Source organism: Camelus bactrianus, chromosome 1, assembly GCF_048773025.1.
Source record: "Camelus bactrianus isolate YW-2024 breed Bactrian camel chromosome 1, ASM4877302v1, whole genome shotgun sequence".
NCBI lineage: Eukaryota > Metazoa > Chordata > Mammalia > Artiodactyla > Camelidae > Camelus > Camelus bactrianus.
The window spans coordinates 120710183-120725932 of record NC_133539.1 but is presented as its reverse complement, the minus strand read 5'-3'; the positions used below and the strand labels follow the sequence as shown (position 1 = coordinate 120725932).

The following is a 15750-nucleotide window of genomic DNA, read 5'->3' as shown; positions in this document are numbered from 1 at the left end:
ATAAAAATAAGATCTGAGAAGAAATAAATGAAAAGGAGACTGAAAATAATAGAAAAAAATCAATGAAACTAAGCGCTGGTTCTTTGAAAAAATAAACAAAACTGATAAACCTTTAGACAAACTCATTAAGAAAAAGAAAAGAGAGCCCAAATCCATAAAATCATAAATGAAAGAGAACTTACAACTGACAACCGAGAAACAGAAAGGATCATAAGAGACTACTACAAACAACTCTATGCCAATAAAATGGACAACCTAGAAGAAATGGATGAATTCCTAGAAACATACAATCTCCCAAGACTGAATTAGGAAGAAATAGAAAATATGAACAGACTGATTACCAGTAATGAAATTGAATAAGTTATTTAAAAAAAACTCTCAACAAACAAAAAATCAGAATGAGACATTTTCACAGGTGAATTCTACCAAACAATTAGGGAAGAGTGAACACCTGTCCTTCTCAAAACATTACCAAAAATTGAAGAGTAAGGAATACTTTTGAACTCATTCTGTGAGGCTGGCATCATCCTGATACCAAAACCAGACAAGGGCACCACAAAAAAAGAAAATTACAGACCAATATGACTAATGAACATAGACGCAAAAATTCTCAACAAAATATCAGCAAACCAAATCTAACAATACATTAGAAGAATCATACACCGTGATCAAGTGGAATTTGTCCCAGGATGCAAGGATTTTTCAATATCTGCAAATCAGTCAATGTGATACAGCACATTAACAAATTGAAGAACAAAACCCATATGATCATCTCAATGCATGCAGAAAAAGCTTTTGACAAAATTCAACATTCATTTATGATAAAAAAAAAAAAAACTCTTCAGAAAGTGAGTATAGAGGGAAACACATCTCAACATAATAAAGGCCATATATGGTAAGTCCACATAATGCTAACATCATACTTAATGGCGAAAAGCTGAAAGCATTTCCTCTAAGATCAGGGACAAGAGAAGAATGCTCATTCTCATCACTTTTATTCAACATAGTATTGGAAATCCTAGACACAGCAATTGGACAGGAAAAAAGAAATGAAGGAATCCAAATTAGAAAAAAGCAGTTAAAACTGTAACTGTTTGCAGATGACATGATACAATATATGGAAAATCCTAAAGATGCTCCCCCAAAACTATTAGAACTAATACATGGATTCAGTAAACTTGCAGGTACAAACTTAATATACAGACATCTGCTGTGTTTCCATACACTAACAACAAACTATCAGAAAGAGAAATTAAGAAAACAATGCCATTTACAATTGCATAAAAAAGAATTAAATACCTAGGAATAAGTCTAACCAAGTACGTATTCGGAAAACTGTAAGACATTGATGAAAGAAACTGAAGATGACAAAAACAGATGCAAAGATACACTGTGCAAAAGGATTAGAAGAATACTGTTAAAATGACCATACCCGGCAAGGCAATCTACAGATTCTGTGCAATCCATATCAAAATAAGCAATGACATTTTTCCCAGAAATAAAGTAAATTCCAAAATTTGTATGAAAATGCAAAAGGCTTCAAATAACCAAAACAGTCTTGAGAAAGAACAAAGCTATAGGTATCACCCTCCTTGATTTCACACTACACTAGAAGTTACAGTCATCAAAACAGTACGGTATTGGCACAAAAACAGACACATGGATCAATGGAAAAGACAGAGCCCAGAAATGAACCCACACTAACATGGTCGATTAATTGATGACAAAGGAAGCAAGAATATACAATGGGGAAAAGACAGCCTCTTCAATAGCTGATACTGGGAAAACTGGACAGCTACACACAAAAGATTTAAACTGGACTACTTTCTCATATACCATATACAAAAATAAGCCCAAAATGGGTTAAAGACTTAAATGGTAAGACCTGAAACCAAAAGACTCCTTAGCAGAAAACATAGGCAGTTCACAGTTTGACATAGTCTTAGCAATATTTTTTGGATATGTCTCCTCAAGCAAGGCCAACAAAAGCAAAAATAAACAAATGGGACTACATAAAACTAAAAATCTTTTGCACAGTGAAGGAAACTATTAAAAATTTAAAAATTAAATTAAAATTAAAGGCAGCACAGTATGGGAGAAGATATTTGTAAACCGTATATCTGATAAGGGGTTAATATTCAAAATACTATTTTCAAATATATTCAAAATATTCAAAAGAACACATACAACTCAATATCAAAAAATACAATTAAAAAATTGACACAGGAACTGAATAGACATTTTCCAAAGAACACAGAGAGATGGCCAACAGACAGATGAAAAGATGATCAACACCTTTTGACAGGGAAATGCAAATCAAAGCTACAATGAGATAGCACCTCACATCTGTCAGAATGGCTATTATCAAAAAGACAATACATAACAAATGTTGACAAGGATGTGGAGAAAGGGGAACCTTCGTGCACTGTTGGTGGGAATGTAAATTGGTGCAGCCACTGTGGAAAACAGTATGACGTTTTCTCAAAAAATTAAAAATAGAACTACCATACAATCCATCAAATCCACTTCTGGCTATTTTTCTGAGGAAAACAAAGCACTAATTCAAAAAGAAATATGCACCCCCATGCTCATTGCAGCATTATTTACAATAGCCAAGATATGCAAGCAATCTAAGATTTCACAACCAATGACTAGATAAAGAAGACATGGGTTACATATACAATGGCATATTACTCAGCCATAAAAAGGAATGAAATCTTGCCACTTGTGACAATCAATACAGTTGATGTGCCCAGTTTGGATGATAAATTATGTGATCATTAAGAGTGGTGTGCCAAGGGCAGGGTGGTGGGAGCAGTCTGGACTAAAGATAGGCATAAAGGGGTGTGTGGAGACTTTAAAAACAATAATAAAATACAGTTGACCTGCTTTTTATCATCCCAATGAGCTAGCAATTCTAATCAATGTCAGTAACGATCTGCTTCTTCCTGGCTGCCTGGACCACTTCCACCACATCTCCATGTTGGTAAAACAGCTGATACACATCTCCATCCCTGGAGATAAAGCTCGTACCAGTTTGGACATACTTATGCATAAGAAAACGTCTGGAAGAATAAGTCATAATTTATGATGGTTGAATGCCAAGAGTCTCAATCTTAAAACTAAGATAGTTTAGCCTAAGCTAAAATATAGCCCCAACATAGCACAAATCTGAGGAATCCAAGAATAAATCTGAAATTGTATGCCAAACTTGTAAATGATTGTTGTTTTCTTAAAACTCGAGTAGCAGAGTTATAAACAACAGGCATTAGAGTTCAGGAACAATTGTCTCGGCACGCTTTCTGGCTGGATTATTCCTGAAGCCACTGTGTTACAGATGCTTCTTTGCAACTGATGTCTGGTGAAGAGCATACTATTTGGAGATCTTTTTTTCCTTAAAACTTCCTTTTCTCTTCATTCTGTCTATGGTCCTTGTCATGTCTCGCATGAAGGTAGTTTAATGTAAATACCTTCTCTTAAAATTTTCAACTGACCGTTGACATCCCCCCTTGTTACAAATGGTCCTGAAATACGAAGAATTCAAAAATAGGACATTTTCCCTAAAAAGTTCATGGGCAAAATGGAAGTAAGTAAGTAAAAGTAAAGTCCAGTTCATAAAGATAAACTTTTTTTTAACATCGTGAGCGCAAATACACTAAGCCAAGGGTCAGCAAACTTTCCCTGTAAAGAACCAGATAGGAAGTATTTTAGGATTTGTGTCCAACACAAGTATTCAATTCTGTTCTTGCAAACTCTTGTTCTCGTTCAGCCACAGAAGGAGAAGCAGATATATAAGCACGGTTGCAGGACTGTGTTAGGACTTCTGTGGTCCTCCCACTTAGGGACCCCTCCCATCATAACAAAATAAATTAAAAATCACCTTTAAATAGCTTTAGATACTTGAATTATTTTTTTGTTTTAGGCAAAATTTAATAGACTTTTGTGGAAAAAAATAGACTTGTGTGGGCCCTAACATTGCATTTTTTTCTGATGTGAGAAAAATATTAAATATTTTTTACCCTAAAAGTTTGATATTTATTTTTCCTTCTGACTTTTAAAGAAATTAAGGCATTTCATGGCTTCTAAAAGTCCTATGGGCCCCATTCATTCTGCCTGCTGTACCTAGTAGATAAGTTGGCCCTGTGAGGCTGTGTTTCAATAAAACTATGGGTGGAGGAGCGTACACCTAGTAGAGCGTATGCTCAGCATGCTGGGTTCAATCCCCAGCACTTTCATTTAAATACATAAATAAAACTAATTAACTACCCGCCCCCCGCAAAAAGAGCTATGTTTGGCGGCAGGCTACCAACGCTGCACTAAATAATTTTACAAGTTTAGTATTATGATATAATCTCTATCATTCTGCCTGGTATTCGTTTTTAAATTTTAAAAACAATTGTTGATGCAATTATTCTTCCTAAATGTATCTACTTCATCCATACCTTATTAATATTCATATTAGCTGTTGATCTACTTCCTTACTTATTTTTTATTTGAAAGTCCTTAATAATTATCGCTGACCAGTTGCATAGTACTTCACTATATTAATGTATTCTAATTTATTCAACCAATTCTCTATAGATGGATATTTAGATTGTTTCCAATTTTTTCACAGTTCTAAACAATGTTGCAATAAACCTCCCAGCACAGTGGGAGAAGTATTTTTATAGGATGACTTATTAGGGGTGGAAATTCTGCATCAAAGGGAATGTCTATCTAAAATTACTATCGATATTAAACAATTGCAACAAAAAAAGGTTACGTTAAATTATATTTCCCCCAGGAACATATGGGAGTCCTTATGTCCTCATCTCATCACACATTTTTTAGATTTTGGAACCCTGATTGCAGGGAGAAATTCATATTACACATGGTTCTTCGCATTTCTAGTTACTAGTGAGCCTAGGAATTATACTTCTCCTCTGAACTGTCTACCTAAGACCCTTCACAGCCATCTCTCCTCCTAAGTGTCTGTCTGGTAGTGATCTGGATACAGTCTTCACATTTATGAATATACACAGTCCTGGAAGTTTTATATTCTTTGTGGCTATTGTAGATGGAATCTTTTCTTCTACTCATTTTACTAAATAATTTTTACTGGCCACTTTACTGAAATTTCTTGTTGACTCATCTAGACTTTTCTAGTATATCCTTATTTGAAACAGAAATAATGATTACTTTGGCTCCTCCTTCTAAAATGTCTATATTCTTATATTATCTTATACTATTACACTGACCAGAACTTTGACAACAATGTTAAATAATGGTGGTCCCAATGTTTCTAACTTACTGGTAATATTTCAAGTGTTTCACCTTTAAGTGTGATATCCTGGCAGTTGGTTTGTAATATATATTTCTAACCATGTTAAGAAAATATCCCATCTTCTCATTTAAACCTCAGATTTAAGAAAATCAAGAACAGCTACTAAAAAAAACCCCAGCTACTAAATATTACCCAATGCCTTTTCAGTATCTACCGCAATTACCATGTATGCTTTTTCTTTTATAATCTAATGGTATGTTGATCTTTAACAAAATATTAGTAATTGATTAGAGTTCTTAATATTTACTATTCTTGAACAAACTCCACTTGATCATCCTGTATTCTGTTTTATGTGCTATTGGACTTTACTTGCTAATGCCCGATTCAGGAAATTCGCATCATTGTTCGGAACTGAGGAATGCCTGTCTTTTACTTCCTGTCAGCTATCTTTGGTTTTGTATCAGTTCTCCTGGATTCCTAAGGATGATTTGGAAGCTGCTCTTCTTTCTCTTTGCTTCAAAACATTTTTTAAGGTAAGAATTAATTCTTTGTTCAAATGTTCCAATGTCCCCCAAATACATTTTATAGTTGAGATTTTTGAACCAGTATCCGTCAAAGTTCACATATTGTGTTTGCTTCTAACATCTCTGTAACTTCTTTTATTCTGGGACATTCCTCTGCATTTTCTTTCATAACATTGACTTTTTATGGAGTCCAAACCTTTCTTTGTATAAAGCGAATCACAGTCTGGTTCTCATTATTTCATCCTTGTGTCATTTTATTTAGTCTTCAACCTCTAGATTTCCCATAAATGAAAGTGAGGTCTAGAAGCGTGATTTGCCTTGGAGTGAACGTATGTCAGCAAGAGGCGCCTTAGGTGACGCTGTATCGCCTTAGGTAAGCTCCTGATGTGAGATTTCCCACTTGAGTAAGCCTCGCTTTAGCCTATTTTGTTAAAACGTAGTGACTGACAAGGTTCCTCATTGTGAAGTCCTTTATTTCCCACTTTCCAATTAATAAGTCATCTGTGGAATGATTTATGTCACCATCTGACTATAATGTTCTCCAACATTTAACGGAATGATTTTATTATCCACTGATGTTCCTTTCCCAATCCATTATTACATTGGTGGTTTCAGGAATCTGAGAATGTGGTAATATTGTCCTTTTTTGGAATATACTGAGGTTTCCCTTGTGACTGAATTTAGGCTCACTTTTTTAAATGATTAGTGGATGCTTGAAAAGAAAGTATGTTTTTCCTGATGTTACAAAATTTATTAATAGTCTATTGGATCATCCTTATTTATTTTTGCCTGTCTCATCTCTCAAGAACTAAGGTAAGTACATCAGTGTTTCCTTCACACTGTATTTTCATCAATTCTCTTTTATTTCCTACATTTTAGCTTTATATAGCTCTATACCATACTAGTTATTTCCTAAGGTTGTGATAGTAATATCTTCATCGTGGACTGTAGTCTTCATTTGTTTATCCTTACAATGTGACCTTTGATAACAGTTTGCACCATCCCTAGATCAGAAGCTCAGTCAGTGCTTTGGGTCACTGTTGCATCTCCAGACTTTACTGGTACCTAGGCAGTAGTTAGTACTCAATACATATTAGTTTTTATTTTTTATGTTTAAAAAAATTTTTACTGAAGTGTAGTTGACTTACAATGTTAGTTTCAGGTATCAGCAAAGTGATTCAGTTAAACATGTACATGCATATGTATTTTTCCTTTTCAGATTCTTTTCCATTATATGTTATTACAAGAAATTGAATACAGTTCCCTGTGCTATACAGTAGGTCCTTGTTGTTTATCTACTTTGTATATAGTAGTGTGTATGTTAATCCCCAACCCCTAATTTATCCCTTCCTACCCTTTCCCCTTCGGTAACCAGTTTCTTTTTTATGTCTGTAAGTCTGTTTTTGGTTTGCAAATCGAATTTGTATTTTGGGGGCGGGGATTCCACATATAAGTGATATGATGTTTATCTTTCTTTGTCTGACTTACTTAATATGATAATCTCTAGGTCCATCTTTGGTTTTTTAAAAAAGAAGCAAAAACAGAAAAAGAAAGAGAGAGAAAAGAAAGGGAAGGAAGTTAAAAAAGCACTCAGCAGGCCTCACTTAATACATTTTTTATTGCTCTCAGTATTATCTGGTATAACATTATAATCCCTGTTTTCTCTTGGTATATCATTAATATCAATTATCAAATCTCTTTATTTTAGATATATCCCTAGTAGAGAGCATTTGGCTGAATTCAGCTTTTTGATCTGAGCTGGGAATATTTTCAAGAGGGGAATTTAAACTCAATTTTATGTCATAAAGTATGTCTTGGCTTACTTCTGCCACCCCCATTTTATATATTATTCTCTACTTTTCCCTACTGGTTTCTTTTTATTGAAGTACATTTGATTTACAGTGTTGTGTTAATTTCTGGTGGACAGCACAGCGATTCAGTTTTACATTTATATACATATATTCTTTTTCATTATAGGTTTCTTATACTATATCCTTTCTTGCAAGAATTAGAATTCATACTTTGTGATCCCAATACCACAGGTATTTTCACTTTATTTCTAAGTTTAAATAGAAGTAATGCACTCTAGAAGTACACATATATTCTTGGGTTCTTTATTTTGATTGATCTTTCTGCCATCAAAAGCAACCAGATCAGCTCTGTCCAGGAGAAATGGAACGCAAGCCAAGGAAGTAATTTAAAAGATTTTAGTAGCCACATTAGCAAAGAAATAGGTGAAATTAATTAAATAATATCTTTTACTTAACCTAACGTATCTAAAATATAATTTTAATATATTATCAATAGGAAGATTAGTAATGAAATACTGCACATTCTTTTTTCATGCTGAGTTCTCACAATCTAGTGTGTATTTCACTCCTATGGTGGGTCTCAATTCAGACCCACCATGTTGCAAGTGGTCAACAGCCATGTATGGTGAGTGGCTACCACACTGGTCACACACAGAAAATGACAATGTTTAGGTCCTCAACCCAAAGCCTTCCACCCCACTGCTCCAGGCCAAGGAGAGCAGTATCTTAGCACATCCATCGTCCTTACAACATACACCAGGTAGGAAGTGCTGGGCTGGATGACTTTTAGGAAGTGGTTCATTAAGACAGTGCTTCTCAATCACCTCACACCAGTCGGAATGGCTGTTATTAAATAGTCCACAATCAACAGATGCTAGAGAGAGTGTGGAGAGAAAGGAACCCTCCTACACTGTTGATGGGAATTTAAATTGGTGCAGCCCCTTTGGAAAACAATATGGGGGTTCCTTAAAAAACTAAAAATAGACAACATATGATCCAGCAATCCCATTTCTGGGCATATATCTGGAGAAAACTCTAATTCAAAAAGATACATGCACTCCAATGTTCATAGCAGCATTATTTTACAATAGCCAAGACATGGAAACAACCCAAATATCCATCAACAGATGACTGGATAAAGAAGATGTGGTGTGTGTGTGGGGGGGTGGTGTGTGTGTGTGGGGGGGTGTGTGTAGGGGTGTGGGGGGGTGTGTGTGTGTGTGGTGGAATATTACTCAGCCATAAAAAAGAATGGAATAATGCCATTTGCAGCCATGTGGTTGGACCTAGAGATTATCATATTAAGTGAAGTAAGTCAGACAGAGAAAGATAAATATCATATGACATCACATATATGTGATCTAAAAAAATGATACAAATTTAATTTATAAACCACAAGTAGATTCAGGGACATAGAAAACAAACTATGGTTACCAAAGGGGAAAGGGCGGGGGAGGGATAAATTAGAAGTTTGATATTAACAGATACACATTACTACATAAAAATAGATAAACAACAAGGACCTACTGCATAGCACAGGGAACTACATTCAATTTCTTGTAACAACCAATAATGGAAAAGAAACTGAGTTGCTTTGCTGTACACCTGAAACTAACATTGTAAATCAACTACACTTCAATAAAAACTAAACTAAACTAAAATAATAATGTTAAAAAAAAAAAGACAGTATTTCTCAAGCTTTAATATGCACAAGAATTACCTGGGCATCTTTTTAATTTTTTTAACATTTTTTAATTGAGTTATAGTCATTTTACAGTTTTGGGTCAAATTCCAGTGTAGAGCATCTTTTTTAAATGCAGGGTCTGATTCAGTAGTTCTGGAGTGGGCCCTGAGATTCTGCATTTTTAACAATCCCTTAAATTAGGATGCTGGTCTTCTGAAAACACCTTGAGTTAGTAAAAGATTAGGTTATATCTACTGAGGTGTGACATAACTGAGAATCTCTTTCTGATACCTTTTCAACTAGCCACCTAGAGCAATCGAAATCAGTGCTAATAGAAATAGAACACAAGGCATATACAGAATGTGACTGTAGAATCCTTGGGTCTCATTCCTTTTGTTTTCCCTCTTAGCTCTTTGCCTCTGAGTTATTATCTTCTGGAATCTGATGTTATGGAGATAATTCATATGGCTAGCCAAATTTATTTTTAATTTTTCTGCCTGGAAGTTTACCAATTGTCCTCAATAACATCATGGTAATTTTTGTTTTTGTTTTCTGGAATATAACGAGGTTTTTGATCCTGCCAGATGTTCTTTTACTTTGGGAAAGTTTTCATCTAATTCCATATTTCCTCAATTAGAAGATTTTTTCACATTCAGTCTTAAACTGATTAATAACTTGTAAGTAGATTGTTTATTTAATAATTTATTGTTTCTTTTTATTCCCCCAAAAGCTATTTTGTTTTTTTATTTTTTTAATTTTATTTTATCGAGTTATAGTCATTTACAATGTTGTGTCAATTTCCAGTGCAGAGCACAATTTTTCAGTTATACATGAACATACATACATTCATTGTCACATTCTTTTTCACCGTGAGCTACCACAAGATCTTGTGTGTATTTCCCTGTGCTATACAGAATAATCTTGTCTTTCTATTCTATATATACCTGTCAGTATCTACAAATTTCGAACTTCCAGTCTGTCCCTTCCCACTCCACTCCCCCCCGGCAACCACAAGTTTGTATTCTATGTCTATGAGTCTGTTTCTGTTTTGTATTTATGTTCATTTGTCTTTTTCCTTTTCTTTTTTTTTCCCTCAGAAACTATTTTGAAATTAATGGTACATCTTGAAATTAATGATAGTTTGAGATCAAATACGTTTTACATTTATTTCAGTTCCTTTTGGTCTCTTTTCTTTTTCCCATGAAGTCCACATAGTCCCATGCTGTTTCTCTGTTGTTTTCCATCACTATTACTCTCTTTCACCAGTTTTTCCCTCTGCGATCTGTGAAATTTTTCCCCAAGCTGGCAAAATGCTGATTGGAACCCAGGCAGGTGGGCTCTAAGTCCAAACTCAGTTTTCCACACGGCTGACTTACATCTAGCTGTTTCTAGTTCGGGTTTGGGTTTTGTAATGGTCTTATTCTCCTTCTGTGCCTTCCTTGGCTTTGCCTTTCACTATCTCTTGCATTTTTTTGTGCTCTTTCTTTACAAAACCTGTTTTCTCTGACACCTTAGAGTTTGGAGTCATTTTCTTCTGTTTCCTGGAATAATTCTTCATCTTTGTTTTGCATGTAACATAAATATTTCCTTGTTTATTGGAAGTGTTTTTGCATTAGACCCATACTGGTGCTATGGGTTTTCTGTGCAGCCTCTGAGTGTGTGTGTGGGGTGGCTGTTTGAGGTAGGAGTGTGAGGTGAGGGCAGTAAAGTTTGGATCCAACAGAAGTTGGTCCTGTACATTTCACGTTCATGGTTCTCAGCTATTTTGTAGTTTATTGCTATTAAGAACAGACACTTTCCTCTCATCATACTTTTGGCTGCTTGTTACTACTTATAGAGAAGCTATTGATTTTTTTTTCTGGATTTATTTTGTCATCAGGAATCTCAACTAACTCAATTAATTTTCCATTGTTTCTTTTAGTTATGGTCCACCTGGACCAACAAGCATTTATGTGTTTCTTATTATGTGTCACGATTCTTTGTCTTTATCTTTACAACGTCTTTGTGAGGTGAGTGCTACTACTTGCCCATAAGACAGGAAAAGATAGTAATGTTAAATGTCTTACCCATGTTCACACAGCTAGGAAGGGATGAAATGTTGATTGGAACCCAGGTAAGTGGGATCGTAAATCATTCTACCATTTGCAAATTTTGATTATGTTATCTCTCAAATTTGTGTGTTTTTAACAAATGCACAAATTTGTTTTCTTACTTAATTGTAATCATTGAAATAAAGTATGTGGAGTCACCTTAACTTTCTCATTTCTTCTACAACCTGCACCCTCTCCATGAAGGAGATGAACGGCGTGTCAGGAAAGCTGAGGTCTAGGGTAGCTCTGTACTAACTGGGCATGAGCTCTTGGGCAAGGTTTTAATAATCCCAAGCCTCAACTTTCTCATCAGTGAAGTGGTAATAAAAAAAAAAAAAGTAGATGTGTTTGTGTGTTTAACTTTGGATATCACTGTGAGATTTAAATACAACCACTTTAATAAACTGCTTCAAGACCTAGACAGAGATACCATTATTACCACAATATCACACTCAGATTACTTCTCCTCCAAGGGGCTGTCCGCTTGACTTGAACATCCTCAAGCCATCGAGTTGCCTAGAAACTTCTATTGTTACATTTTCTCTTCCACCTTCTATTCCTCAGTGCACACACACGTGCAAACCACTACCCACCACAACCACGGTCACTTGCTCTTCTCCAAAGAACCATTCTTGTCCCGCATCCATGCTGCGGAGGCCTCTAGCTGCCTCCCTATTACCTGATGTTCCACCTTTCTTTATTAAGAGAACCTCCATACCAATAGATGGATGGGGCAACATGCTCAGCAATAAGAACATAGTTCCAAACCTCCTTTGTAGCAAAGGTTAGCTGATGAAATATACACAGAAAGTAGATGGCCCAGCAGAAAAGTAGGTCTTTGTGCACAGTAATTGTGCCCATAATACTGATGAAGAAACTGAGGGTCAGAGCGGTAATACAGCTTGTCTCAAAACTGGAGGTCTCTCTGCCTGCAGAGATATGCTCTTTCCACTGCCCTACACTGCCTTTACAAAGATCTCTTCTCCTATTCTTGGCTCTTCGTGTCCCTTAATATCTTCCAAAATGATGATTAGCTAATCATGTTAAGGGAGAAGGTTCAGGGTGTCACCTGGGACCCTCAAATAATTTGAAATTTTACAACAGCCTTTCAGAGACTAAGTCTTGAATCACAGTATGCCCCCAAAGAGTGGCTTGAAGGATCAGAATTCAGACAAGTCAGAGGAACCTAGGGCAGTACCATTGGGCACTGGAGATTGACAGGGGTGACAGATGCTCACAACTGTGACACGCACCACCAGCTGGCTCTTCCTTAGAAGCTGGCATGCATTTTGCTTGTATCTTAGGCTCCAGTTTTACTCAGTACCCACCTCCTCCTCCTCTGCAGAGAGGACCTGGATCTGAGATCCTATGAAATAGACAGGAACATCCTAAAAGCAGACTGCAATGCAATGAAAAGGACACATCTCAGGGGAGTTTCTGTCCTCTATTGTCAGAGCTAAAGGGTAGATAATCCCGGACTCAAAATTCTTCCCTTCTAAAAGGTGATTTGAACTTGGAGGAGGAAAATCACAACATCCAATAACATGAAAACAAGACCTAGGTTGTAAATCTCCTACTTCGTTACAGAAGGAGGCTGAGTACATGCTCTTTGAATACTTAGGAACAAGCATGTGCAGTCATGATTCAGGCGAATATTTACCGTGGCATACTGTATTTTCACAGGCCTGTGACATACCTAGCAGTGGCTTCCAATTTCACCAACACGTCCAAAGCTGATTTGAAACAGAAGTTAGTCTTTGAAATCTGTGAACAGGCTTTTAGATGTTTTAACTTAAAATGTGCATACATAATTAGTGATAGGATCGTGATATTAAGTATTTTCTCTGTTTTAACATATTAATAAGGATTCAGTGTGACAACCATACAACAGGTAGGGAACTCTGGGGAGATACTGTGGGATGCTGCCAGCAAGTGCTACCTCAAAACTATACATCCTGCCTCCAAAACTCAAAAACAAAAACAAAACAAAAACCATACATCCTTATGTGTACAATGGATACTACTCAACCATAAAAAAATAATAAAATAATGCCATTTGCAGCAATATGGATGGACCCAGAGATTATCATTCAAAGTGAAGTAAGCCAGAAAGAGAAAGAAAAATACCATAGGGTATCACTCATATGTGGAATCTTTAAAAAAAAAGACAAATGAACTTATTTACAAAACAGAAAGAGACTCACATAGAAAGCAAACTTATGGTTACCAGGGGGGAAAGGGAGTGGGAAGGGATAAACTCGGAGTTCAGGATTTGCAGACACTTACTACATATAAAATAGATAAACAGCAAGTTTATACTGTATAGCTCAGGGAACTATATTCAATGTCTTATAATAACCTATAATGAGAAAGAATATGAAACAAATATATGTGCACATGTATGACTGAACCATTATGCTGTGTACCAGAAATTGACACAACATTGGAAACTGACTATACTTCAATAAAAATTTTTTTAAGATAAACCATACATCCCGTATCCACCCATAGATGAGAGGAAAACAGAAATTTGCATTTGCTCCAAAGTTTCCAAATGAGTCAGTAGTGGATTTAGATTTAATATTTAAATTAAGCCACCCAAAGATTAGACAAAGGAGAACCAAACAACACAACTGACACCAGACCAATCATAGAACCTTCATCATCCAGTATTTCATGAATGGGGTCCCTGGTTCATCAGCAGAAACTGTTCAGAAACTTGCAGAATGGGGAACCACATGATTTGGGTATACATGGCATCCATATTTGTTTCTAAGGAGCTTCCCCAAAGCAATGGATTTCTTCTCCGAGTTTGTACAAGGCAGCTTGCTGTGGCATTGGACTCCTCAGAGAAGACAACTAATTGTCTCTCTCACTTTGATTCTTAAGAAATCTCAGGGACTCTATTTATTCTATTCATAAAATATATCACGGCATGCAAATATCAGTACAAAGATCAAAAAATGTGTCTTGCCAATGTGAAAGTGAAGCTTTTTTTTCCTTTAAGATTTCCTTCAGAACTCTCAAAATAAATACCTCTTCCAAAATATCTATGCTGGCATTCCAGGTTAACAACAAGAACAAAAATCAACTTCAGAAGGCACACTTAAATACCTAAAGCCAAAATAAAAGTGCGGTATGAAGCACTACACCAAATTACAAAGATCTTGGTTAAGAAAAAAATACACCAGTTTGGAGATCCTAAGAACCAGTACCTCCCTCCTTCATTTTGATAGAACCTTGCACATAGAATAAACTCAGAAATGTTTGTTAACGCCAGTTAAGTGCTGTTTTGAGGAAAGCTTAAAGATGTTAGTTCACAGTTTGAAACAGAATAGCAATCCCCACCAACCATGAGTATTTCAAAGTTCTTGTTAGGCAATTTCTGAATATATCCCTGTATCTAATGCCTTATGGCTCAGGGTCCCTGCACCCACCTCTGTTTATTTGCCGGTTCCTGCGTGGGGTGAGGGGCCCAAGTGCTAGCCTAAATGACCTGTATGTCAGTGGTTATCAAACTTCAGCTGCATAAGAATCTCCAGGGGGGCTTGTTAACACACGCATTTCAGAGCCCATCCCTCCCCGCCCCGGAGATTCGGGCTCAGCAGGTGCGGGGTGGGGCCCATTAATTCGCAGTTCTAACAAGGTCCCAGGGTATGGAGCTGCTTCTAGTCCTTGGACCACACTTTCGATAGCCCTGCTCCAAGGTCCTTTCCAATTCTAAAAACCCAGTCTCAACCTTTTGCAAAATTCCTTGAAGTCCGGGATATAGGGCGTCCTCCAGGTGCGAAATCATCAGAATGTACTCACGCCTAGGCACCTGTCCTCCTCCGCCCCCTTCAGGTCCCAAACCCCCGCACGCCGCACTCACCGAGCTTTCCTGGGGTCTGGGGCCACTGAGAACCCCGCAGAGTACCCCAGCTCCCCGAGGGCTGCAGGAGCGCCGGGGCGCAGTGCCCGCGCGCGGCCGGCCGGGGAAGAGCGCGGAGCCGGGAAGCGGCCGGGAAGCCGCAGGTGGTACCCGGAGCGCAGCGCCCGCGCGGCTCTTTAAAGCCGGCGCTGACCCTTGACCTCAGCTTGCAGGCTGACGATGAACTCCTCCCGCGTTTCATGTGAGTGTCCGGAGACGCTCCAGCTGTTGGCTCTGACGAGCCGTTTCGGGGGAAGACGGGGGCTGCCAAAAAAGAACTTGAGAAGGCAGTTTCTCAGAAACCTAGGACAACCTTTATCTGCTGGCCGCTGAGTTGAGGCCACCGCTGCTACTGGGCTGAGGACTGGCCGGCCATTTGGCTCCAGCGGGTTCCTCAGCGGTTTCCTCCGCTACCCTGCAGAGAACCAGAGGACAGTCTCGAGGGCGGGGGCTGGGGGGAGGACAGGG

The 15750-nt window shown here is 37.3% G+C and overlaps 1 protein-coding gene across 1 annotated transcript in view; it reads right to left on the bottom strand.

Annotated features, from left to right (window-relative positions):
* Positions 1 to 15485, bottom strand: part of COL6A5 (collagen type VI alpha 5 chain) — a 117120-nt gene extending 101635 nt beyond the window's left edge. The window contains exon 1 of the mRNA XM_010961237.3: positions 15244 to 15485. The gene's annotated coding sequence lies outside the window, so the exon portion shown is untranslated. The remainder of the gene's footprint in view (positions 1 to 15243) is intronic.
* Between the last annotated feature and the right edge of the window lie 265 nt (positions 15486 to 15750).